Raw genomic sequence first — 26,541 nt, 5'->3', positions numbered from 1 at the left:
TGTTTTGGTTGTACCCATATTTATCTCCATTTCCCTAAATAACATGGTTTTATTCTTACTTCTTGATTTCTTAAATTTGAATATATTGATTGACATCCCAGAAAGGAAAATGAAGAGCTCTTTTTTCTTTGCATCCACACACATTGAAAGTTCCTGTCATTCTATCCTCCCAATGTATTTATAGCATACGGTTGTACAATCTTCAGTGTTTATATTAGTAAAATGATACCAACACTATCTCTGAGCTATATAATATATTTTTCTTCCTTTTCTTCCTTTTTCTTGAAAGATATATTTTCTTTTGGAAACTAATAGTTGCCTTGTATTGTGGTTGCATAATTTTGTATGTAGTTGTTACTAGCTTAGCTACTTCCCCTAATTGTCTAAATATTCTTTAATGCATTCAAGCTTATCAGGAATTTTAAAGTCTTTTTCAGAATTCTCTACAAATTGGACTGATTACTCTTCAAGCCGGGTGCATGTGGGTCATTTGAGGATACCTTTGTCTCTGGTTTCTCTGTTTCCTGCGTTATGTTTCTTCCTCTGTTCTAGTTTACACCCTTCCCTTTGGTATAACATATATTTCAGGAGCTAATTGAGAAACAGATGCTAAGAAGTAAACTTCTGGGTTTTTGTGTATTTGAAAAAGCCTTTACTTAACTGATAGTTTGGCTAATTATAGAATTACAAGTTAGATATGGTATTCCTTTGAAAGTTTAAAGGCATTCCTGCGTTGCTTTCTAGCTGCTTATGTTTCTGTTCACAAATCTGAAATGCTCTCTTTTCAACCCTTTGTATATGACACGAGTTTCTTCTTTCTCTGAAAGCTCCTTGTATCTTCAATTTCTGAAAACTCTATGGTACTGTTCCATTGCTGAAGACCTATTTTAATCTGTTGTGCTGCGAACTTGCAAATCCCTTCAATCTGGAAATCCACCTGAAAAGTATTCTTGAATTTTGAAATATTGAATTTTATGTTTCGATGATTTGCTCTCCTCCATTTTATTTATTTCTGGAACTCTATTACAGTTACTCATGTTGAATGCTGAAATTCTTGATCCTCTACTTTGCCTATCTTGTCTTTTTTTTTTAAAAAAAAAAGATTATTTATTTGAAAGTGAGAGTTACACAGAGAGAGGAGAGGCAGAGAGAGAGAGACAGAGAGAGAGGTCCTCCATCCGCTGGTTCACTCCCCAATTGGCTGCAATGGCCGGAGCTGCACCAAACCGAAGCCAGGAGCCAAGAGCTTCTTCCAGGTCTCCCACGTGGGTGCAGGGGCCCAAGGACTTGGGCCATCTTCTACTGCTTTCCCAGGCCATAGCAGAGAGCTGGATTGGAAGTGGAGCAGCCAGCGCCCATATAGGATGCTGGCGCTTCAGGCCAGGGCGTTAACCAGCTGTGCGACTGTGCCGGCCCCACCTGTTTTATCTGTATTTTTTTTATTTATCGTATCTTCCAAAATTTTAATTGTTTTTCTGTAATTTCTTTTTTGTTCCCCAGGGATGAGCTAAGAAGTCTCCTGCTGGGGTATGAATGCCTGGCTGCTGTCATTCTGGATCTGACTGTGCAGGGAAGACTGGTGGTTTCTCCGTTCAGTAAGTCAACATCCACTTATTTCTCTGATTTTCCAAATGCTCCTTGTGCCTACCACTTCTCAGTTCTCTTTCTGGCCCCAGAAGTTGCATCTCCATGCTTCTCTACCCAGCTCTGTGCTTTAGGAATGTGAACTCTATGGACTTTATCAATCAGGACTGGCTTTAACCAGTGGAAAGAGTGTACTCCTGCATTAAAGGGCACCGGGTGTTCCTTTCATACAACCACAGGTCTCCCTGGGTTCCAGGTCATGGATCTACCCCCATACCCTTTCATCCATGTTACCTGTAGCCACCTCTCACTCTTGCTAGCTCTGAGTATTTCTCCATCCCATGGATGTTGGTTTCCCCTTGTAAAATTAAACAAAACAGAGATACATAGTTATGTGTAAAATGGAAATGCTTTAAAATAATGATATAAGAACTTGAAAAATATATGATAACAAGTGTTTGGAGATGATTATTCTCAAAGAAGAATTTATTTCTTTACAGGGAATTCATCAAAAAATTAAATAGTAATTTATTTTTAAGTGCATTTAAAATATTATTTCTTTCATAGAATTTAGCTATCCATAACTTGATATAGTATACCAATTGATTAAGGTAAACTGAGAACAAAGAGTATTAACAAAGGTGGGAAACTTTCAAATTGAGGAAGAGGGCCTATAGATTTTGAATACTGCCGTGGAAGTATTTATGTTGTCCGAAGACTCTAGTTCTTCTATCATGTGGTATATAAATCATACTGTTGAATTCTTAGGATAAGTGATGTTAGTGCTATGAAGAATCAGTTTAAGAGGATGCAGTTTTCTACCTCTAGGGCATGTCTAAAAATCCAATATGTTGAACACTGGAAAATACAACTCTTTTACCTTGAAGGCTCTTCATTTTGTCATTGCTGATTATGATCTGTCTGGGTTGGCTGTCTTGGTCAGTTCAATTATCCCAAGAACTATCTCATTACTGGAAATACTCACATGAGATGGGAAGCTCTTTTATTCCTGTGCATGTTGAACATTTAAGCCTTGCTATTGGGTGGGACTATTGAACTCTGCACTCTGCATTGCTCACAGACTATATCATCAAGAATGTATTTCAGAAGTCACATGTGAATTGAGTCATAGAGACAGGAATTGATAAAGAAAAGCATATAGCTTAAATATAATACCTCATCTGCCAAAGATATTTCATTTCTTAATCATTGTATGAGACACCTTTTACATAGTGATCAGATTTGGACTAAAAGGTTCAGCATTTCAAGACTGCTTATTATAGTAATTATTCTCTTAAGTAAAGGTAATAGGGAAAATATCCATATCTAGTGGCATAGGAAAAATACAGTGGTGATTAACCTTAGAAATTTCATTGATAAATTTTCTTATTTCCAGTGTCTCCATGAACTTTATTACTCAGTGTGTGGTGTGTCAGTCAGCAGCTTGGGCATCAACTCTAAAATTGGTAGAAATGCAAATTCTCAATACCCTTTCTGGGCCAATCGAATCAGAATAAGCATTTTAATAAGACCCTTAAGGGGAGCAAGTCAATATTGAGAGAGATATGACTAAAGCATCGTCTGGTAGTCATTGAAACCTTGGCCTCTCATCTCACTCAAGGGGATCATGTAGCGATCTAGTGCCTTCCAAAATGCATCTTGCAGCACAGAATATTTTTTTGCATTTAATCTGAAAGTTATATGGACTAATCTTTTAAAAATATTTATTTGAAAGGCAGAACAACAGAGAGAGGGGGAGGGGTGGAGAGAGACAGACAGAGACAGGGATACCGAGAGAGGAAGAGAGAGATCTTTTCATCCTCTGGTTCATATCCCAAATGACTACATTGGCCAGGGCTGGTCCAGGCTGAGGTCAGGAACGCTGATCTCCATCTGGATCTCCCACATGGGTGGTAGGGACCCAGATACTTTGGCCATCTGCTGCTGCCCTCCCAGCCACTAGTGGGGAGCTGGATCTGTAGCAGAGCAGCTGGGATGAAAGTGGCACTGTGATATGTGATGCCTGCCTTGAAAGTAGCAAAAGCAGTGGCATCACAATGCCAGCCCCTCTATGGACTGATTTTTAACTCAAAGATGTGCCAAGAAGGAATTAATGATAACATGGTAGGTGATGTTATCACATGAAATTGTGTAATTGAGGGTTGCAGGTGGGAGGGACGTTATGGGGGGGGGGGAGCCATTGTAATCCATAAACTATACTTTGGAAATTTATATTTATTAAATAAAAGTTAAAAAATAATAAAAAACAAACAACTTTCTGAATGAGAAAATTTCCTCCATATCTATCTTCCTTTATAGCAACGCATCCATTTTCTATATATGATACTGGCTTTCTCCCTAAGTGAAGTCTAAACTTTCCCCTTCTCTGGAAGATACAGGTCATCTCATTCAGGACCTGAGAAGGTCAAATGAGTTGCTTCTCCCTTCACCTATGTCTAATATGAAGTGCTTGAGACGATCTAATTTACATTGTACTTACAAACAACTATAACACCTTTTAAACGTACTATAGAATGGTTAATGAAATTTTTTGAGAGAATTGTTTTTCCTTACTTTGTTTCACCTTTATATGGAATCCCCGAATATCTAAAATATGCTGGAAGTGATTAGCAGTGATTTCTCTTACAGCTTGAGCCCCCTTTGCTTCAATAAACACATTTTGGTTGTCTACTGTATACCATGAGTAAGAATACAAAGTCTAAATCCCAGTCCTAAGGTTGTTGACAGCCTCTTGTGGAAGGATGTCACAGCTATCATTACAATGCCAAATTATAAGTACTATAATAATATTGGCAATGCGTGATGGAAAATAGAAGAGGGGGCTAATTCTGTCTTGGGAATCAGAGACCGATTCATAAAAGAGAGGACTGCTTTTGGCATCTTGTTTATATATGATTTATGTTACAAATATGCACAAATGTTGGCTTGTGTTCTCAAAAATGCGGTTGAATGAAGCTTTAAATAGAGCCAAGTGTAATATCCTAATATTGGCAAGTTTGATTAGCCTGAACTTGGTCCAAAATGTAACTTGATGGACAAGATTAGATGAAAATGACCTTTGCTATGATTATAAAAGTAAATGGTATACTGAATAGATATGATTGATTACCATGAAAATATTCTATGCAAGCCCTGAAGAGTTGTAATATTTGTTGCAGTGGAGACAGAGGGCATTAGTGGAATAATCACAATGATAACAGCTGACATAGGCATTTACGAAGTGCTTTCATACTCATTATCTTGTTTAATTTTCGCAACAACCCGCGAAGTGGCATTATTTGCATTGCTTAGTTGAAAAAATTGTCAAAGAAGGTGACAGACTCTGGATAACCAACCAAGTCTTTAAAACTGTAAGATTAATATTCTTGCTACTCAAATCAGAACTTTCCATCCTCCATACAAGTCTCTGTCCATTCCAAAGAATATGCAGAACCTTTCCCTCTGCCCTGGAGGCACTGCATTAGTAAGGTTTTCTGAAAATCTGGTTGTGAAAATGTGCTTTGTCTCTAAAACAGAAATTGTTTCTCCTGCCTTTGCACACTCCTTCTTCAGAACTCTTCTTCAGCACTCTGGAGTACCCAGCGCAAGCTGGTGTTTGCAAATGGGAGATAAAATCAGAGTGCAATTGAATCTCCAAGTTTTTAATATGAGCATTAGTGGATGGTAGGACCTTTAAGGAAGATAAAGAATAATATAGGGTCTGATTTGGGGAACTACACTAAGGTTGAAAAACTAGAATGATGGCCACACCAAGCCTCAGTTTTGTGACTTAGGGTAACCTGGACTGGTTTAAGTAGTATGAGTCATCAATAACAGGTTGGGTACACCATACAGTGGCTCTTCTGGAAGTGAAAATCTTGGGTTTTAGTTGGACATTGCTCACCTCAGTTGTAGGAAGACCTGACTAATGCCTGGAAAATAAATGCAGTTGGAGGGATTGGCAAGGTTCCCAGAGGAGAGCAGCTTCACAGCTAACACTCTAGTTAATATAAGGAAACTAAAAGAGAAATCAGAAACTAAGGTGCAGACCCATTCAAGTGGCCTTGGATGCCATCGTAAGGTCAGGGACAAAGCTTCAGTCCAATGACATGTTGAAATCCTATTTTTAAAGGCAGGTCCCAATGCACAATATGGGTTCAAAATGGAGGGTTCCTCCTAGATATGTCAGGATTATAAGGAAATTATGTGTTTTTAATTTTTTGAGGTAATACTTTTTGAAACACTGCTGGCATTACTTAAGACTGACCAAACAATCAGTAATTCCAAGTCTACAGGTCTGAGAGAAACTGGGGAATGTATAATTAGTTCTATCTGCTATGAATGGGTTATCACATATGTTAATAAATACCATTTATATCCTATTTTGACTTACTAGAAATATAGCCCATTGGCAGATATCAAATTCATCCAGTTTAATATGTAGTTCTATGGTGTTATCTGTGGTAGACAGAATAATGCACCCACCTCCCCCCAATAAAAGATGTCCCTGTCTGTCTGAATCTCTAGAACGTGTGAAGATGTTACCTTTCATGACGAAAGGATTTGCCAATGTAACCACGGTTAAGGACCTTGAGACAGGGAAATGATTCTCGTGGATCAGATCTAACTCTCGAGTCCTTAAAATTCTTTTCTGAGTTTTTTCCGACTGAAGTTAGAAAGAGGGCAGCAAGATAGTGATTCAGTGCCCCATTGCTGGTTTTGACATGGTAAGGAGCTTGTACTTAAGGAGTTGAACTTTGGGGCCAGCACTGTGGCATAATCGGCAAAGCCACCACATGTGACACTGCCATCCCATGTGGGTGGCAGTTGAAGACCTGGCTGCTTCACTTCCAATCCAGCTCCCTGCTAATGCACCTGGGAAAGCAGTGGAAGATGGCCCAAGTGCTTGAACCCATGCATCCATAGGGGAGACCTGGAAGAAACTCTAGGCTCTGCTTCAGCTGGTTTCAGACCCGGACATTATAGCCATTCAGAGCCATTTGGGGAATGAATCAGTGGATATAAGATTCTCCCTCTCCCTCTCTCCCTCCCTCTCTCTCTTTTGCCCCCCCCCATAACTTTACCTTTCAAATAAATAAATAGACCTTTAAAAAAAGGAACTGAATTTGCCAAGAACCATAATAAATGAAGAAATGTGTCTTTCATTAAATTCTCCAGAAAAGAACATAGCCCTGCTAATGCCTTCATTTAAGCCCAGTGAAACTCATGTTCGGCTTCTGACCTATAGAACAGCAAAATAATAAACTTGTATTGTTTTAAACCTCGTTCATGGTAATTTGTTAAGGTAACAATATAAAACAAGTACAATCTTGCTGAATGATCTGAAGATTTCCAGATTATAAACCCTTCATGGGCAGCAATTTCTATTTTTTTCATTGATATATAAATGATAATCAAAAAATTGATGTAAATGTACATTACCTTTTAATTCTATTTTAATTAGCTTTTTCAGTTATCTTTGTGTGGCAAGTACTTATGACAATGCCTAGGAAACAGTAGGTATTGTTTGAATTTATTTATTTATTGACCATTGCTTCAAGTATGAATTGAGTACTTATACATATATGATTCTGTGCTAAATGTCCAGTGGAATACAGAGATATAAAAGTCTTTCTTTCATAAAATCTAAGATGCTTGGGACAATCATGGGGAAGAATAGGGTTCAGAAAATCATACAGCTTGTAGGCTGTATGCTCCACTGCTTGATTTTGTAAATAAAGTTTTATTGAAACACAGCTTTGTTCATTATGTTACATATTATTTTGGCCACATTTTTTTGCTATAGTGGCAGAGCTGAGTAGATGTATAGTTGTGATAGAGACCTTCTAAGCCGCAAAGCCAAAAATGTCTATTATGGCCATTTTCAGGAGAAGTCAGCCCCTAGGTTAGAAACCTGTTTATCTGTGTTGCTAGCTGTGTCCTTCAGGCAACATGAATTACTCCTCAGGTTTCCCTGTGCCTGTCTATAAGTTGAGGTAATCATAGTTTTCTAATAAGGTGATTGTGAGAATTGATGTTGAGTGAGAATTCAGTGATAATTTCCAGTGCTCATTATAGTGTTATTATGGTGTTATTGTTGTAAAAAATTTAGGATGGTTTTAGATTTATAGTAGAACTGAAAGGAAGGTTCAGAGATAGTCCATAAACCGCATGTCCTCTCCCTGTTACCAGCTTCGTTCACCAGAGGAGTATATTTGTTAGAGCTGGTAGGTGTGCAGTGATGCATCATTATCATCCAGTGTCCAGAGTCTCCTTTTGGGCTCACTTTTGGTATTGTCTGTTCACATTTCGCTTATAAAAGCACGCATATACGTGTGATATATACACACAATGTACATATGAAGGGACACGATGGAATGCATTGTTATAATTATTATTTTGAACAAATTGTTATCTGTTAGATCAGTTAAGAATAAGCAAAATAAACTTCCTTTTACCTTCACGTGTTCCTTCTTCAGTGTTCTTTATGTGGGTGTGAATTTTAGACTAAACAGTATTTTCCTTCTCTCTAAAGAACCTCTTACAAGGCAGGTCTAGTGGCAAGAAATTACCTCAGTTTTTGTTTGTCTGAGAAAGTATTTATCCTTCACTTTTGAAAGATAATTTTGCAGACTACAGAATTCTGGTTTGTTAAGTTTTTTTTTTTTTTTCAGCACTTTTAAGTATTTCACTCCAGTATCTTCTTGCTTGCATCGTTTCTGGGGAAAAGCTGAATGTAATTCTTACGTTATTCTATATGTAAGATGTTTTCCCCCCTCTGGCTTCATTCAAAACGTTTTCTTTATCTTTGATTTTCTGTACTTATAAAATAATACGCCTAGGTGTGGTTCTTTGGACACTTGCTTTGTCGATGTTTTCTGGACTTCAGTGTCTCTTGTTTGAGAAAATTCTGAGTCGTCATTGATTCATGCATTTCTTCCATTTGTTGATCTTTTTTCTTCTCATTCTAGTATTCTCATTACATGTAGCTATCCCTTTTATAGTTCTCTCACAGGTCTTGGATACACTGTTCTATTTTTCTTGTTTAGTCTGTATCTTTTTGCTTTTCTGGTTTATCTCTGTAACTTGTTGGGAATGAAATACAGTTCAAGTGATACCATGTAATAGCCAAGGATGAGCCTTAAAAGACTCGTGGTTCACCCATGCACCTTTAGCACCGTTATCCTCAGAACCTGTTCGCCATATTGTCAAGAAGGCCAAGTGGCAATGTGGAGAGTCATACTCCTAGAAGAGCCAAAGCTGACAATTCTGGATCAACAACCATCCAGCTACCAGCATGTAAATGTAGCTGTCTTGAACTCTCCATATATTACTGTATTTCAGCCAATACCATATGAGTCAGAAGAAATACATCCTAAGTCTACAGAATCATGGAAGGCAATAAGAACTTTTATGGAACACTAAATTTTTTTTTAACTTTTATTTAATGAATATAAATTTCCAAAGTACGACTTATGGATTACAATGGCTTCCCCCCCCATACCGTCCCTCCCACCCACAACCCTCCCCTTTCCCACTCCCTCTCCCCTTCCATTCACATCAAGATTCATTTTCGATTATCTTAATATACAGAAGATCAGCTTAGTATACATTAAGTAAGGATTTCAACAGTTTGCTCCCACACAGAAACATAAAGTGAAAAATAATAGATGATTTTTTTTAAATGATGATGAAATCAGATCAGACCTATTGTCATGTTTAATCCCAGTAAGAGTCAAGTTGGGAGTTGATAATTTCTTTTTTTTTTTTTTACAGAACATCAGTTTAGTATGCATTAAGTAAAGATTTCAACAGTTTGCACCCCCATAGAAACACAAAGTGAAATATATTGTTTGAGTACTCGTTATAGCATTAAATCTCAATACACAGCACATTAAGGACAGAGATCCTACATGAGGAGTAAGTGCACAGTGACTCCTGTTGTTGACTTTACCAATTGACACTCCTGTCTATGGCATCAGTAATCTCCCTATGCTCCAGTCATGAGTTTCCAAGGCTATGGAAGCCCTCTGAGTTCTCCGACTCTTATCTTGTTTAGACAAGGTCATAGTCGGAACACTAAATTTTGAGACGTTCACTACATAGCAGTAGATAACGGAAATATTAAGTTAATGTAAAAAGTTAACTTATTTTTCAGAATGTTGCAAATTTGTTTTAATGATTTATTTATTCATTTGAAAGAGTTACAGAGAGAGAAAGAGAGAAGGAAAGAGAGAGAGAGAGAGAGAGAGAGAATCTTCCATCCACTGGTCACTCCCCAGAAGGCTGCAATGGCCAGTGCTGGACCAGGCCGAAGCCAGGAGCCAGGAGTTTCATCTGGTTTCCCACATGGGTACAAGGGCCCAAGTGCTTGGGCCCACTTCCACTGCTTTCCCAGGTACATTGGCAAGGAGCTGATGGGAAGCAGAGTAGCCAGGACTCAAACCAGTGCCCATATGTGATGCCAGCATTACAGCTGATGGCTTTACCTACTATGCCACAAAGCCAGCTCCAAAAAGTTTCTTCCTCAGGGTCTCTAACTGCACATGGGAATCTGTGGGCATAGAGTTTTGTGAAGTCAAATGAGGACTAACATTACAGTTTTTAAGCCACCGTTTAGTGTTCTTTGAAAGTTTTTATTCAGATGTTTAATGCTGAAGGAGGCATCATTTAAGAAAGATTCTGAATAAAAGTAAAATTTCCTTACATTGATGTTAAATCTCCATAATTTAATGGTGTATTATTTTCTCAGCCTGGTCGTCTTTTTTTCTAATGATTTATTTGTTTATTTAAGAGATGGAGATATAGAGATAGGAGGGGGACTGAGAGATATCTTCTGTCCACTGATTTACTCCTCAAATTGTGGCAATGGCTAGGGCTGGGTCAAGCTAAAACCAGGAGCTTGGAATTCCATCTAGGTCTCCCAAGTGGATGCAGGGGCCCAAGGACTTGGGCAATCTTTTCCTTTCCCAGGTTTATTAGCAGGGAACTGGATAGGAAGTAGAGCTATTGGGTCTCAAATCCTTGCTCATATGGGATGCCAGCATCTCAGGCAGCAGCTTAACCATGCTGTGCTACCATGCTGGCCCCTGGCCCGGTATTCTTACTATTCACCTTCTACTCCTAACTACCATTCTTTAACTCATGTGATATTTTTTTGCTTGAGAAGTTCCTACTCTAGAGCTACTTGATTAACATCTAACTATTTTATGAAGAGCAGCTCAAATACCATCTCTCTTGCAAAGACATCCTTGATTCTCTCAAACACAAATTCTGTATATGCCTGAATATGAGATGATACTCAATAAAAAGGTGAAATAGAAAATGTTGGACAACTTGAATATATGAGCTGTGGAAATGTCTATTGCTCAAATATCTACTGCTAATATCCAATGTATTAATGATGTTACACATGTATACTTATAATCACATTTATAAATCATCACTTATTTTAAAAATATTACTTTGTTTTCACTTTTTGAAAAATGTTATTTTTATTTGGAAGGTAGAAATGAGAGACGGAGAGAGATGGAAAGACTAAAGCATCTTTCAGCTGCTGGTTCACTCCCCAAATGCCCTGCAACAGCAAGAGTTGGGTCAGGCCAAAGCTAGGATCTCAGAACTCCATAGGATCTCCCACATGGGTGGCGACTACTTGAACTATCATCCCTACTAAATCTCAGGGTGTGCATTGCAAGGAAGGCAGAATCAGAAACAGAGCAGAACTCAAACCCACACACTCTGGTCTGGGGTCTGTATATTAAGTGGTGTCTCAACCACTGTGTTAAATATTTACTCCTATTTTCACATTTTGTAAATGGTGTTACTCAAAATCTGCACTTACGCCTTCAGAATTATTATCTACATGATCGTTAAAGTCACTCCTTTTAGTCTTCCAATATGGTTTTCCAAAAGCTACCCTCTTTGCTTAAACCTATGCTTCTCAAGGTATACTATGTCTTAGCATTTTGTTATTAGATGCTTTAACCCAAGATGCAAAAAATCCATTCCTGTGTACATACAGCAGTGTTTATTTTTCATTCTTTTGTTGAGGCGTACATTAATTATTTGTACAGATTAACCACCTATCATCACTTAGAAATGTAAGGCTTACATACCAGAGGATCAATTGCTGAATCTAGGTCAAATGTATTTTCCTCTTCATAAAACTCTTTTAGCTGAAATTGGATGATGTATACCTAAAGCATGTTTCTAACCCTGTCTGTAGGCTACAGTCACCTGAATCCCATCATAACTATTGGTGGGGTTGCCTCTCTGATGGTCCCTTCCCTTTATTGCAGTATGCTTGATCTGGGATAGAACCTCAGAATTTTAGCTTTTGAAATCTTGCTGGATGATTCTAATGTGCAACGATAGTTGAGAACCCCTTCTTTGAAATTTTTTAAAAATCGGTTTTGAGGGGCCGGCACTGTGGCATAGTGGATAAAGCCGCTGCTTTCAGTGCCGGCATGTAGTTTGGGTGCCGATTAAAGTCCCGGCTGCTCCACTTCCGATTCAGCTCTCTGCTATGGCCTGGGAAAGCAATAGAAGATGGCCCAAGTCCTTGGGCCCCTGCACTCCTGTGAGAGACCCGGAGGAAGTTCCTGGCTCCTGGCTTCGGATTGGCGCAGCTCTGGCTGTTGTGGCCATCTGGGGAGTGAACCAGCGGATGGAAGACCTCTCTCTCTGTCTCTCCTTCTCTTTCTGTGCAACTTGAACTTCCAAATAAATAAATAAATCTAAAAAATAATGAAAATAAAAAATTAGTTTTGGTAAAGCAGTGGTTCTTAAAACGAGGTCTTCATATGAGCAACGGCTGAGTATTAGAAATGTGAATGCACAGGCCCCACCCTAGACCCACTGAATCTAAAACTCCAGGGGTAGGGCAGAGAAATCTGGGTTTTAAAAAACCCTCCAGGGGATTTTGAAGTGCTTTAAATTTGAAGACCCACTGGTTTAGGCTAATATATCTTCCTCTAATAGTAGTCTGTTTTTCAAAATGTGTTTATTGATAGATGATATACTATGATGCATGTTATAAAGAATATAATATAGGCTGGCGCCGCGGCTCACTAGGCTAATCCTCTGCCTTGCGGCGCCGGCACACCGGGTTCTATTCTTGGTTGGGGCGCCAGATTCTGTCCCAGTCATTCCTCTTCCAGTCCAGCTCTCTGCTGTGGCCCGGGAGTGCAGTGGAAGATGGCCCAAGTGCTTGGGCCCTGCACCCCATGGGAGACCAGGAGAAGCTCCTGGCTCCTGGCTTCCGATGAGCATGGTGCGCCGGCTGCAGCGCGCCGGCCGCGGCGGGCATTGTGGGGTGAACCAACGGCAAAGGAAGACCTTTCTCTCTGTCTCTCTCACTGTCCACTCTGCCTGTCAAAAAGTATATATATATATATATATATATATATATATATATATATATATAATAAAGGACAGGTAATTTGTGGGAAATGACTTGTATACAAGCTTGTATAGGAACCTCTCCTTTGAATTCCTGTAGTGTTTTAGCTGTATATATTTTATATATTGCCCACATTCCATGTTCAACACCATTACTTTCATTTTTTTCCTTCAAAGCTGGGTCAAGTATTCTGCAAATGATCCAGGGTCAAGCAAGAGTATAAAGAATAGGAGAGCACGAGCAAATCCACAATCCAGAAAGTGACCTTCCATGGCGCTGATAAAATGATAGCTCAAAACAGAGTTGTTCTCTCAGTCTTCCTTTGTATTAATGTTTACTTTTCCATTTATGCTTCTTCTGTCTTCCTTGTTTTCCCTGGTTTCTATCATCATAAACATGGTGATGTTCTAATTGTCTTGTGGCTTGTTCCAGCAGTGGGAAGTAGGTTGGCCAAGTTATTATTCTATAAGCATGGCCAGATCTGTGTATCTCTAAAGAGTAAGCAAATGCTCCCTACTGAGAGGGACCCACCCACTCATTCTGGGGCCATATGGATATATGGATAAATGAATGCACAAGTGTTTGGCTATAGTCTGCTATATAACATAGTGCCAATGATTTTCTGTAAGATATTATGTATTTAAAATTTGTTAATAAGGCAAATCTCATATTGAATTTTCATCACACACACACACACACACAGAAACCCATAACAGGACGCAAGAAGTCTTTTGGAGGTGATGGATATGTTTGTTACCTGGATTGGGGTGATGGTAATATGAATGTTTTCATAAATACAAATCCAACAAGTTGTGTATATTAATTATGTTCACATGTTAGTGTGTAACAATTATATTTATGAAAATTATATGTCAATGAGTATTGCTTGAAAAATAGATTTTTTTGACAGGTATCATTCACCAAGTTATCCTAGGGCCTTGTTAGTGGCAATCAAGACCCCCTAAAGCACAAATGTATTTTTAGTGGCAATTTTAGAAGTAATACAATAAGGCTTAATTAGTTATACAGATAAAAATACAACATTTTAATGTTACCTCAAGGCCTTAATTTAGGAATTGTAAACCATTGGTTTTCACGCTGGATAAGGAAATTAGTGATAACTTTAAAATACCATTGAGTGTCCCTCTGCTTCTGTATCTCCCAGATCTATTCGTCATGTTTTCTTTCAGTGACATCCTTTTTTTTCTAGTATTTGATTTCTGAGATTAATGAATTCTTGAAATCATAGGCAAAAGTAAAACGTGTCTCCTTGAGAACAGGGGCAAATGTTTTCTTAAGAGAGAGATATGAACAGATGGATTTACTGCTTTTGAAGCCGGGGCAGACTGCGCTGGCCATAAAGGAGAGTTTGTAGTATGCTTTATGGAATTGTGAGTTCTGCATTGGCTTTCTCTGTTACACTTAAAGACCCTATTCATCTGTACTTTGAATACCAAAGCTATGTTTTATAAATGTGAAAATCACAACTCAAGATCCTGAGGCCCTTAATTGCAATGGAAGCAAGCCATAAGAGAAATGCAAGAATCATCATGTGTACAACACTGAGTATTTATTTATCTTTAACATTATTACAAGAGAACATTTTGAGATGATCCCAGTTTTGAACAACTTACTGTGGGGCATGCATCCAGGAGCAATCCCATGATTCTGCATAAGATGTGAATTGATTTCTTAGCAAGGAAATGGGAATTAAAAAAAAAAAAGTTCCCTGATATGTCCTACAACAAAGTTGCTCAACACCCTCTGAATCTGCTTCTGGTTGCCTCCCAGTGCCCCAAAGATGAGTATGTTAAAGACTGCTTTACCCAGGTTCCCTTGCAGGTAATATGTTCTTTATCTGATCTAGCTTCTGCCCAGGGAATATATACGAGTTGAAGATTAGGAAGGCAGAAGCAGGTACCACATGACATGGTCCAGCAGCTCTTCTGATATGCAGGGTGGTGGAAGCATTTAGTTTTTCTGATGCATGTATGGAGATGTTGCTGTGTCCAGTCCTAATGTCATGCATGTCAAGTAGAGAACAGTGGCAAAAATAGTGCTTGGAATTTTTCATGGTACATTGGGGTTGGAATTTCTCAAGGCTGCTACTAGCTATGTATCCTTCAAACTCATTTTCTTGACCTTTCCCAAACTTCTTAAGAACTCCAACCTCTGCATGTTAGAAGGAAAACATAGCACTCAGGACAACTTTGAGATACTAAGCAGAAGAGGGACACTGAGGCACGAGTGTAAACATTTTGAAAAGAATAGAGCACCATTCTCTATATGCTTCTCTACGTAACCAGAAACTCCAGAGACTTTTGCCCTTTTAGTTCGTTATGTGTTGCCAGGGTATGTGCCTGTGTCTACATGAGTTTTAGTCACAGAAGCCAAGTCACCTCCAATTTCCACTCTTACTAGCCATGAGAATTTGGCTAGTCTCCCTTTGCCTCTGAGCCCACGTTGTAAAACTATACCTTTTCTATTCATATCTATATGCAATGATATTATTTCCATGAAGTTGATCAGAATAAATAGGTAATTTATTTGAGTTGCCCTACTTTGCTGTCACAGCACAGCTAACTTAACCTCACACATGAGCATGTACAGAGATTAGCAAAAACTTGGCTATGTGAGATCTCTTGGTTATTTACTGAAGCTTGCATACATCTTGAGAAAGTCCTTCACAGAAGTCCTTGAAAAGAGTTAACCACAGGCCCCTCGTGATCTCTACCACTGGGTTTTGGGAAGGGTCACTGTCACCTTGAGCACTGATGTTTATACCACATAGGTTATTAAAAATGGACTGATGAATGAATAGTGGCAAGACTAGGGGAGAAGAAAGGACCCGACAGAGTAAGTATGTATGTGCATGTGTATAGACTGTTGAGTATGGTTTGTTTTGACAGCAAGTAAAGTTCAAAGAAATTAAGATTTCCATTTGTTTTAACTGATTGTGCCATGAATATGAATGATGAAGGATACTTATACAGTGTCAAAATAGGAGAACAAACAGTTTTTTTTTGAATGAAAAGATCATTCTCACAAAAGTGCTTACAAAAAGGAACAATTTTATCTCATTTCTAGGGGTTTTAACACAGAGCTGAAATAGATCTGAGAAGGAGCAGGGATCTGCAGCATGTTGCTGGAGGGGCAGCCATTTAAAAACCTCTGTGGCTGCAGAGGGAGACTGCTCATCAGTCTAGGTTTTGAAAGGGTATTCTCCAGAGAAAGAGATTACAGAGGAAAAAATAACGGGAATTACTCAGTTTCTGTCAGGTTTATCTTTTATTTTGAGAAGAATGGTACTAAATGCATCGAAAGTAGAATAAAAATGATGAAGAGGGAAGTAAACATTGAGAAATGTAGGAACGAGGCATACCTATAAGCTTTAAATGAATTTGTCTTTAGAATTAGATGAATTGCATACTTGGCTATAGGAAAGGTATTTATACATGATAAAAAAAACACATGAAATTCTTTTTGAGAGTTATGCAAAATATATCTAATAATTTTCAATCATAATACATATGCTACCAGTGACTGTAATACTAAATATTGCTTGTTGAAGTTAAATATTGTTAATAGATGGAGACTGAGAATTTAAAAATAATTGCCAGGAGACAGCATAGGTTCACTAAGAATAAATCATAGCAAACTAATTTGTTTCACTTTTTAGTTTGAGTTTTAGGTAGAAATAGGAGAGAAAATCTCATAGGCACAATGCACTGTGATTTAATATATTTCAACAAACATATTTCACAAAAATATTTATGCAATCCATGTAGAGAAAAATGGAGAGATGTGGACTGGGTGATATTCAGTTAAGTGGATTTATAGTTCATCAAACAATTTCACCTCTTCCCCCACCCCATGTATATTCCTTGCTTCAAAACAAATAAAAATGTAGAATATCTCTGCCCTTGGTCTTGTCCTACTCAACATTTTAATGATATGTATAATGACATAGAAGGCATACTTATCAAATTTGCAGATGACATAAACCTTGGAGCAATAGCTAATACACTGAGTAACTGCATCGTAATTCAAACCGATCTTGACAGGCTGGAACTCTGGCCAAAGCTAACAAGATGAAGTTTAATGGCTATAAATGTTAAATCCTGTTTTTAGGTTCAGAAAATCAACTGTACAGATCCTGGATGAGAGAAAATTTGGCTTAGAAGCCACTTATGTGAAAAATCAGGTTTGTTTTCCGATTATAAATTTGGTGGAAGCCTCTAAGTTGCATTTGTAGAGTGGAATTTTAAGTGAGGAAATAGATGTTTTGTCCCTACTATGTACCACCTACGTTGACTGTAATATTTATTTCTTATGACAACACTCCAGGACAGTTATGTTTATCTGTGTTGAAAAGAAAACCAGTAAAGTTAACAACCTGTGTGCTGCCATGAAATGGTAGAATTTCAATTCAAATTTATTTCTTTAAATTGTGCATATTTGTGGAGTATTATGTATTTTGTTTCACGTATACATTCTAAAATGTTTGATTGGGTAAATATACTTATGTCTTCAAGCATTTAACATTTCTTTATTGAAGCATAGTGAAAACATCCAAAATCCTGTCTTCTGATGTTTTAATAGAGAAACATACATTATGTGTGGTCACCCTACTATGCAATAGAATCCCAGAGCTTCGCATTCCTATCTAGCTGTAATCTCTTACCTGTCAATCAACCTTTCCTCTCCCCACTACTCCTGACACTTCCTGCCCCATCCCCTGGCGACCACCATTCTATTTTTAACTTTTGTAGGATCACCTACTTTAAACCTCCATGGATGAATAATTATTACTTTTCTTATTTCACTTAATCTCCAGTTCCACCCTTGTTGTTAAAAATGACAAGATTTCATGCCGGCGTCGCGGCTCACTAGGCTAATCCTCTGCCTTGCGGCACCGGCACACCAGGTTCTAGTTCCGGTTTGGGCACCGGATTCTGTCCCGGTTGCCCCTCTTCCAGGCCAGCTCTCTGCTGTGGCCCGGGAGTGCAGTGGAGGATGGCCCAAGTGCTTGGGCCCTGCACCCCATGGGAGACCAGGATAAGCACCTGGCTCCTGCCAACGGATCAGCACGGTGCGCTGGCCGCAGCGGCCATTGGAGGGTGAACCAATGGCAAAGGAAGACCTTTCTCTCTGTCTCTCTGTCTCACTGTCCACTCTGCCTGTCAAAAAAAATGACAAGATTTCATCCTTTTAATGGCTGAATAACACTCCTTTGTGTATATGTACCACATCTTTTTTTAATTTTTAAACTTTTATTTAATAAATATAAATTTCGATGGTACAACTTTTGGATTATAGCGGCCTTTCTCCCCATAACCTTTCTCCCACCTGCAACCATCCCATCTCCCACTCCCTCTCCCATCCCATTCTTCATCAAGATGCATTTTCAATTATCTTTATATACAGAGGGTCAACTTGGTATATACTAAGTAAAGATTTCAAAAGTTTGCACCCACACAGATACACAAAGTATAAAGTACTGTTTGAGTAGTAGTTTTACCATTAATTCTCATAGTACAACACATTAAGAACAGAGATCCTACATGGGGAGCAAGTGTACAGTGACTCCCGTTGTTGATGTAACAATCGGCACTCTTGTTTATGGCGTCAGTAATCACCCAAGGCTCTTGTCATGAGCCGCCAAGGCTATGGAAGCCTCTTGGGTTCACAAACTCTGACCTTATTTAGACAAGGCCATAGTCAAAGTGGAAATTCTCTCCTCCCTTCAGAGAAAGGTACCTCCTTCTTTGGCCTGTTCTTTCTGCCGGGATCTCACTCACAGAGATCTTTGATTTAGGTAATTTTTTTTTTTTTTTTTTTTTTTTTTGCCATAGTGTCTCTGCTTTCCATGCCTGAGAAACTCTCATGGACTTTTTAGCCAGATCCAAGTGCCTTAAAGGGCTGATTCTGAGGCCAGAGTGCTATTTAGGGCATCTGCCATTCTATGAGTCTGCTGTGTATCCTGCTTCCCACCACATTTTTTTTTAATTTTTAAAGGATTTATTTATATATTTGAAAGTAAGAGTTAGAGAAGAAGAGGCAGAGAGAGAGAGAGAGAAAGAGAGAGAGAGGTCTTCCATCCACTGGTTCACTCCCCAGTTGGCCGCAACAGCATGAGCTGTGCCAATCCAAAGCCAGGAGCCAGGAGCCAGGAGCCAGGAGCTTCTTCTGGGTCTCCCACATGCGTGCAGAGGCCCAAGGACTTGGGCCATCTTCTACTGCTTTTGCAGGCCATAGCAGAGAGCTGGATCGGAAGTGGAGCAGCCAGGACTTGAACTGGCGTCCATATGGGATGCTGGCACTGCAGGAGGCAGCTTTACTCGCTACGCCACAGCACCTGCCCCACCACATTTTCTGTACCCATTCATCAGTGAATTGACAGTTTGTTTCCATTTCTAGGCCATTATGAATAGTACTGGAGTAAATATGGGAGTGCACATGTCTCTCCAGCAGATGAATTCCATTTCCCTTGAATTTGTACCCTTGTGTGGGATTGCTGGATCATATGACAGTGCTATTTTTAGTTTTTTTGTTGGGCCACCATACTGTTTTCCACATGCCCACGAACACATCATTCAAGAATTCCCTTTTCTCCACATTCTCACCAACATGTGTTATCATTTGTGTTTTGGTAATAACCAGTATAATAGAGTGAGGTAATATCTCATTGTGGTTTTGATATGCATTTCTCTAATTATTGGTTTATGCTGAGTTTTCTTTTTTCATGTACCTGTTGCCCATTTATGTGACTTCCTTTGAGAATTACTTCTTTTTAGAGCTACTGCCCACTTTTAAATTTGATATTTGATTCTTGACTCCTGAACTTTTCAATTTCCTTATATATTCTAGATAGCAACCATTTGATGTATAGCTTGAGAATATTTCTTCCATTCTGTAAGTTGTCTATTCACTCTATTGATTGTTTCCAGTGGTGTGCAAAAGCTCTTTAGTTTGACAAAATACCATTGGTCTATTTTTGTTTTCGTTTCTTGTGATTTTGGGGTCTGAATCAGGTATTATAATTCCTCTTGAATTATCGTCTTTGCTCAAGACTTCTTTGTTTAGGGTATTTGGCTATTTTGTCATTCCTTTCTATTTTTCTTAGTGGTTTTTCCTAAATCTGCCAAAAAATTTCATTGGAATTTCAATAGGGATTGAGTTGAATCTGTAAATCCCTTCAGTTAGTGACTACATTTTAATTACAGTGATTCTTCCAATCCACAAATATGGATTGGAAGAGATCTTTCACCTCTTTTGTTAAATTTATTCCCAAGTACTTTTTGTAGCTGTTGGAAATGGGATTACTTTCTTGATTTCTTTTCCAAATGATTTAGTATTCGTGTATAACAATTATGCTGATTTTTGTATGTTGATTTTGTAGCCTCCCAATTGGTTGAATTTGTTTATTTTAACAGCTTTTTAGTGTAGTCTTTGGACTACATCTGTTGCATGAATTTCTGTATAAAAATCATGCCATCTGCAAACAGTAACAATTTGATTTACTTGTTTCTGATTTGGATGTGCTTTATTTCTTTCTCACGCCTGATTGCTCTGACTCAAACTTGCCATACTGTGTTGAATAAAAATGGTGAAAGTGGGCATCCTTGTCTGGTTATAGATCTTAGAGGGAAAGCCTTGATCTTTTCTCTTTTCAATATGATGTCAGGAATTGGCTTTATATATATAGCCATCTTTGTGGTCAATAATGTCCCTTCTGTACTTAATTTACTCAGGGTTTTTCTCATGAAGTGGTGTTGAATTTCATCAAAACCTTTTTCTTCATCTATTGAGGTTATCATATGATTTTCTTCATCTATTGAGGTTATCATATGATTTTTGCCCTTTTTTATGAGATACATAACATTTATTGGTTTGTATATGTTGAAGCATGTTTGTATTCCTGAGATGAATTCTATTTGATCATGGCGAATAAATTTTTAATGTGCACAGCTGTATTTGATTTGCTTGTATTTTATTGAGGATTTTTAAAATTTACGTTCATCAGGGATATTGGCAGCCTGTAGCTTTTGTGTGTGTGTCCTTGTCTGGTTTTGTTATCAAGATTGCACTGATCTCAAAGAATAAATTTGGAAGAATTCTATTTTTTGAAATAATTAAAGAAGGATTGGTGTCAATTCTTTTTCAAATGTTCAGTAGGATTCAAAGATGAAGCCATCTGTTCATGTGCTTTTCTTTGATGGGAGAGTCTTTTTATTACTAATTGTGTCTTACTATTTATTATTGGTCTGTTTAAGCATTTCATTTCCTTGTGATTTAATTTTGGCAAGGTATGTGTGCCGAGAGTTTGTCCATTTCTTCTAGATTATTGAATTTGTTGCCATGTAGTTGTTCATAGTAATCTCTAACAATCCTATTTCTGTGGTGTTATTAACAATTTCTCTGTTTTCTTCTCTTATTCCATGTATTTGAATATTCTCTCTTCTTTTATTAGCCTGGATAACAGTTAATCAACTTTGTTTTTCAAAGGATTAGCTGTTTATTGCTTTTTTTTTCTATTTTTAAGTTTGGGTGTCTTTTATTTGTGCTCTATTTCTTTCCTTTCTTTCAATTTGAAGGATTCATTTGAACATTTCTTGTAAGACAGGTCTTCTGATGATAAATTCTCTCAGCTATTGTTTGGGAATATCTTTATTTCTCCCTCATATCGGAAGGATATCTTTGTTGAGTGAATAGTATTCTTGGCCGGTAATTGTTTTTCCTTCACTACTGTAACTGTCTCATCCAACTCCCCCCTGACCTGTGTTTTCTGCTGAAAAGCCTGCCGTCATGTGAATTGGGATTGTTTTTCCATGTTACTTGATTCTTTATTCTTGGAACTTTAAGAATTTCCTCTTTACTTTTAACCCTAGAGATCTTGGTTATTATGTGGCTTGGGGCAGAATTTGTTGGGTTGGATCTGACTGGTGACCTTTGATCTTGCTGCACTTGGATAATTATATCGTTCTCTAGGTTTGAGCAGTTTTCTCTCAATGATTTCTTTTATATGCTTTACATCGCTTTGGCATTCGGAAGTCTCTCTTGAACCCCAGTAACTCAGATGTTTGCTTTATTTATAGTATATAATCATTACTGCAAGCTTTTTTCATTCCTCTTGTTTTCTTTTTTCTTTTCCCTCCAACTGTGTATTTTATTTTTAAAGAATTTTTTTTTAATTTACTTTCATCTATTTGAAAGGTAGAGTGGCCGGCGCCGCGGCTCACTAGGCTAATCCTCCGCCTGCGGCACTGGCACACTGGGTTCTAGTCCCAGTTGGGGCACCGGATTCTGTCCCGGCTGCTCCTCTTCCTGTCCAGCCCTCTGCTGTGGCCTGGGAGTGCAGTGGAGGATGGCCCAAGTGCTTGGGCCCTGCACCCGCATGGGAGACCAGGAGAAGCACCTGGCTCCTGGCTTCAGATCAGCGCCGTGCGCCAGCCGCAGCGGCCGTTGGAGGGTGAGCCAAGGGAAAAAGGAAGACCTTTCTCTCTGTCTCTCTGTCTCACTGTCCACTCTGCCTGTCAAAAAAAAAAAAAAAAAGGTAGAGCGATATACGCACAGAGAGATATCTTCCATCTGCTGCTTCATTCTCCAAATGCTTGCAACAGCCAAAGGTTGGTGACACTGGAATGAGGAACCTAGAGCTCTATCTAGGTCTCCTAGGGCCCAAGAACTTGAGGCATCATCTGGCATCTCCCAAGATATGTTAAAAGGGAGCTGGATCAGAAGTGAAGTAGGCAGAATTCCAACTTGCTCTGATATGGGACTCAGGTGTCCCCAAGCAAGGACTGAGCTGCACCATAATGCCTCCCCCCAAAGTTGTATGTATGTATGTATTCTAAAGAATTATTTATTTGAGTACTCGTTATAGCATTAAGCCTCAGTGTACAGCACATTAAGGACAGAGATCCTACATGAGGAGTAAGTGCACAGTGACTCCTGTTGTTGACTTTACAAATTGACACTCCTGTTTATGGCATCAGTAATCTCCCTATGCACCAGTCATGAGTTTCCAAGGCTATGGAAGCCCCTTGAGTTCTCCGACTCTTATCTTGTTTAGACAAGGTCATAGTCAAAGTGGAGGTTCTCTCCTCCCTTCAGAGAAAGGCACCTCCCTCTTTGAAGACCTGTTCTTTCCACTGGGATCTCACTCACAGAGATCTTTTTGCCAGAGTGTCTTGGCTTTCCATGCCTGAAATACTCTCATGGGCTTTTCAGCCAGATCCGAGTGCCTTTAGGGCTGATTCTGAGGCCAGAGTGCTATTTAGGACATCTGCCATTCTATGAGTCTGCTGAGTATCTCACTTCCCATGTTGGATCACTCTCCCCTTTATTTATTCTATCGGTTAGTGTTAGCAGATACTAGACTTGTTTATGTGCTCCCTTTGACTCTTAGTCCTTTCATTATGATCAATTGTGAACTGAAATTGATCACTTGGAATAGTGAGATGGCATTGGCACATGCCACCTTGATGGGATTGAATTGGAATCCCCTAGTATGTTTCCAACTCTACCAATTGGGGCAAGTCAGCCCGAGCATGCCCCAAATTATAATGTGCTGTACACTGAGGCTTAATGCTATAACGAGTACTCAAACAGTATACTTCACTTTGTGTTTCTATGGGGGTGCAAACTGTTGAAATCTTTACTTAATGTACACTAAACTGATCTTCTGTTAAAAAAAAAAAAAAAAAAAAGAAAAGAAACTATCAATTCCCAACTTGACTCTCACTGGGATTAAACATGACAATAGGTCTGATCTGATTTCATCATCATTTAAAAAAAAATCATCTATTATTTTTCACTTTATGTTTCTGTGTGGGAACAAACTGTTGAAATCCTTACTTAAGGTATACTAAGCTGATCTTCTGTATACTAAGATAATCGAAAATGAATCTTGATGTGAATGGAAGGGGAGAGGGAGTGGGAAAGGGGAGGGTGGTGAGTGGGAGGGACGGTATGGGGGGGAAAGCCATTGTAACCCATGAGACGTACTTTGGAAATTTATATTCATTAAATAAAAGATAAAAAAAAAAAAAAAAAAAAAAAAAAGAATTATTTATTTGAAAGAGTTACAGAGAGGCAGAGGCAGAGAGAGAGAGAGGATTTCCATCTGCTGGTTCACTCCCCAGATGGCTGCGACGGCTGGAGCTGGGCTGATGTTTAGATAGGAGCCAGGGGCTTTTGTCCAGGTCTCCCATGCAGATGCAGAGGCCCAACAACTTGGGCCATCTTCTAGTGCTTTCTCAGGCCATACTAGAGAGCTGGATCAGAAGTTGAGCAGCTGGGACTAGAACCAGCACCCATATGGGATGCCGGCAACGCAAGAGGCGGCTTTACCTGCTATGCCACCATACCAGCCCCCAAATTGTATATATTTAAATAGCCTTTCTTTGAGTTCACTTATTCTCTGATGTTTTATTTATTTTTCCCTTGATGCCTTCTGTTAAATTTTTTATTTTATTTATTGTACTTTTTCAGTTGAAGATTTTCTGCTTGATTTTAATTACTTCTACCACTCAAATCTCTCAAAATACTAAATTATTTCTGTGTGCTCTCTTGAATTTCATTGAATTTCCCTAAAATTATTTATTTTGAAATCTTCAAGCATTTAGACATATAGATTCCTAAATTGTTGGCTTCTGGTACCTTATTTTGCTCTTATGTGAGATCATAGGTCCCCAGGAGTACTTAATGCTTGTTTCTTCAATGGCATCATCTGCACAATGAAGGATTAGTTTTAGTAATCTGACTTTGTTTTGTGGCTGTCCTTGTAGAAATTCTAAGCAGTCTGTTTTCTCTGAATCCCTGGATGTTTCTGCTGTTTGAGCACTGGGTAGTACCTTAAGGTAAGGGTTGCCCTAGGCCAGCTGTTGGTAAGTAATTTTTTTACTGATTCAGTCCTATAATACTATCCAAAATCAAATTTTCCTCCAATCTACATTTGATGTGTATTCAGTATGAACTCAGTGACTATCTAAAAATGGGGAGTCCATCCCTAGAAGCCACTTCCTGGGCTTGTGATATGGTCACACTCCTTACCCTCTGTCTACCAATTTGCCACAATGTTAGATGAGGTCACACCTAGAATCCACAGCCCACCAAAACCAGTTCATTCTGGGGGCAGGAGCATAGCTCACACTGCTGTTTTCAGTCTGCTGTTGAGGTGGGCCCACTGCCTGATGCCACACTTCTCAGCCACTGAAAATGCTGGCTGGGGTATAACAGTGCTCAGCCATTACTACTGAACTGCACTTGACACTGAAAAGGTCCAGAGGTTCAGTCTGCGGCAATAGCCTGGGAACAGGAACCTTTAAAAACTGCTCAATGCTGAGTTTCACACCTGGGTTCCACAGTCACCAGGCCCTGTGCAATCTTAGATGCACAAGAGGTCCACAGGAACCTGGCGGTGGTATGTGCCCAGAGCAAGCCTGCCTCAGCAGAGTGCAGGCCTCTACGTGATGCTGCAACCATTCTACATGTTCCATCTGCAAGTACTTGCCCAGAATGTGCCCATATTGGGCTGTACCAGCCCCAAACTGAGTCTTAAGATACTCTGATGTCTGTGATGACGGATATGTTCTTTCCTCAGTGCCATTCTCAGCCCTGGTGGCTGAAACAGTAACTGATCAGTTACCATGGTTTCCAAAGGAGGCAGTGTAGCATGTAATTATTGCATACAGCTATCATTACTAAATTCTGTATGGCATTTGATGTAATTCAATAAATAATTTGAATCATAACTCTAGTTGAAAGATGCAACAGCTTACAGGATAACATTGCAAGGAAAATTACCTATTTTTTTTCATATAGCTTGCCCATCGGGGGCACTGATGGATAAAATTTGGTAGTCGGTACTAATTGATTTCCTCATATCACAGGAAAAATTGTTAAAAGGAGGTTTCAGGTCTGCCTTGATAAGTGAAGTAGTGCTGATTTAGGTGCTAAATGAAGCAAAACCCTCCATTTGGTTTTTAGCATGGCATTTAGTGAATCTTATTTCTTTAGGTTTGTACATCTTTAACAATGAAATAAAAATGCATGCTTTGTGAAACATATAATAGAGAAGAAAGGGAGACGTTTAAACCAATCTACCGTCTCCTCCCTCCCTGCAGATTCCAGAACAAGTTGCCCCAATTTGTCACTGTGCACTAACTAATTAAGGAATTGTCACTCTCCTGGCCTTTTCTCAGTGCTATGCACAGTACAGGATATAAATGTGAGTGTGCGGGTAATCCTTCATTAGATATTCAAGGGAGCTGCCAAGTGTTTCCGTTTGTATTGTTATCAGTTGAAGATAAATAATTTCAATTTATTGTAATAAAAGGCAGCTAGATATGTATCTATGTTAAGCTTCTTCAAGCCATTGATAACCCCAATTCTTAATCGATTTCCCCAATCAGTTGCTTTCTGTATTACCATATAAGAAAGCTAAAGTCTTAACTAAGTCACAAATTGGCACCAAAACATAGAAATATAAGGACGGATATAAAATTGTTCTTTATCTTTTTATGAACTACATATCATTTTGGTAAATT

At 38.8% G+C, this 26,541-nt stretch overlaps 1 long non-coding RNA gene across 4 annotated transcripts in view; it reads left to right on the top strand.

Moving 5' to 3' along the window:
- Positions 1-26,541, top strand: part of LOC149119547 (uncharacterized) — a 275,068-nt gene that overhangs the window by 238,281 nt on the left and 10,246 nt on the right. For all 4 annotated transcript variants that reach the window (XR_016228108.1, XR_016228103.1, XR_016228107.1 and 1 more), the window contains one exon: positions 1,501-1,595. This is a non-coding gene — a long non-coding RNA (uncharacterized LOC149119547). The remainder of the gene's footprint in view (positions 1-1,500; positions 1,596-26,541) is intronic.

The sequence above is a fragment of the Oryctolagus cuniculus genome, chromosome X (assembly GCF_051225735.1).
Source record: "Oryctolagus cuniculus isolate XC-2025 breed Fujian yellow rabbit chromosome X, ASM5122573v1, whole genome shotgun sequence".
In the NCBI taxonomy this organism is placed as follows: domain Eukaryota; kingdom Metazoa; phylum Chordata; class Mammalia; order Lagomorpha; family Leporidae; genus Oryctolagus; species Oryctolagus cuniculus.
The sequence above is the reverse complement of the archived record's forward strand: the minus strand, read 5'-3'. Positions and strand labels throughout refer to the sequence as shown.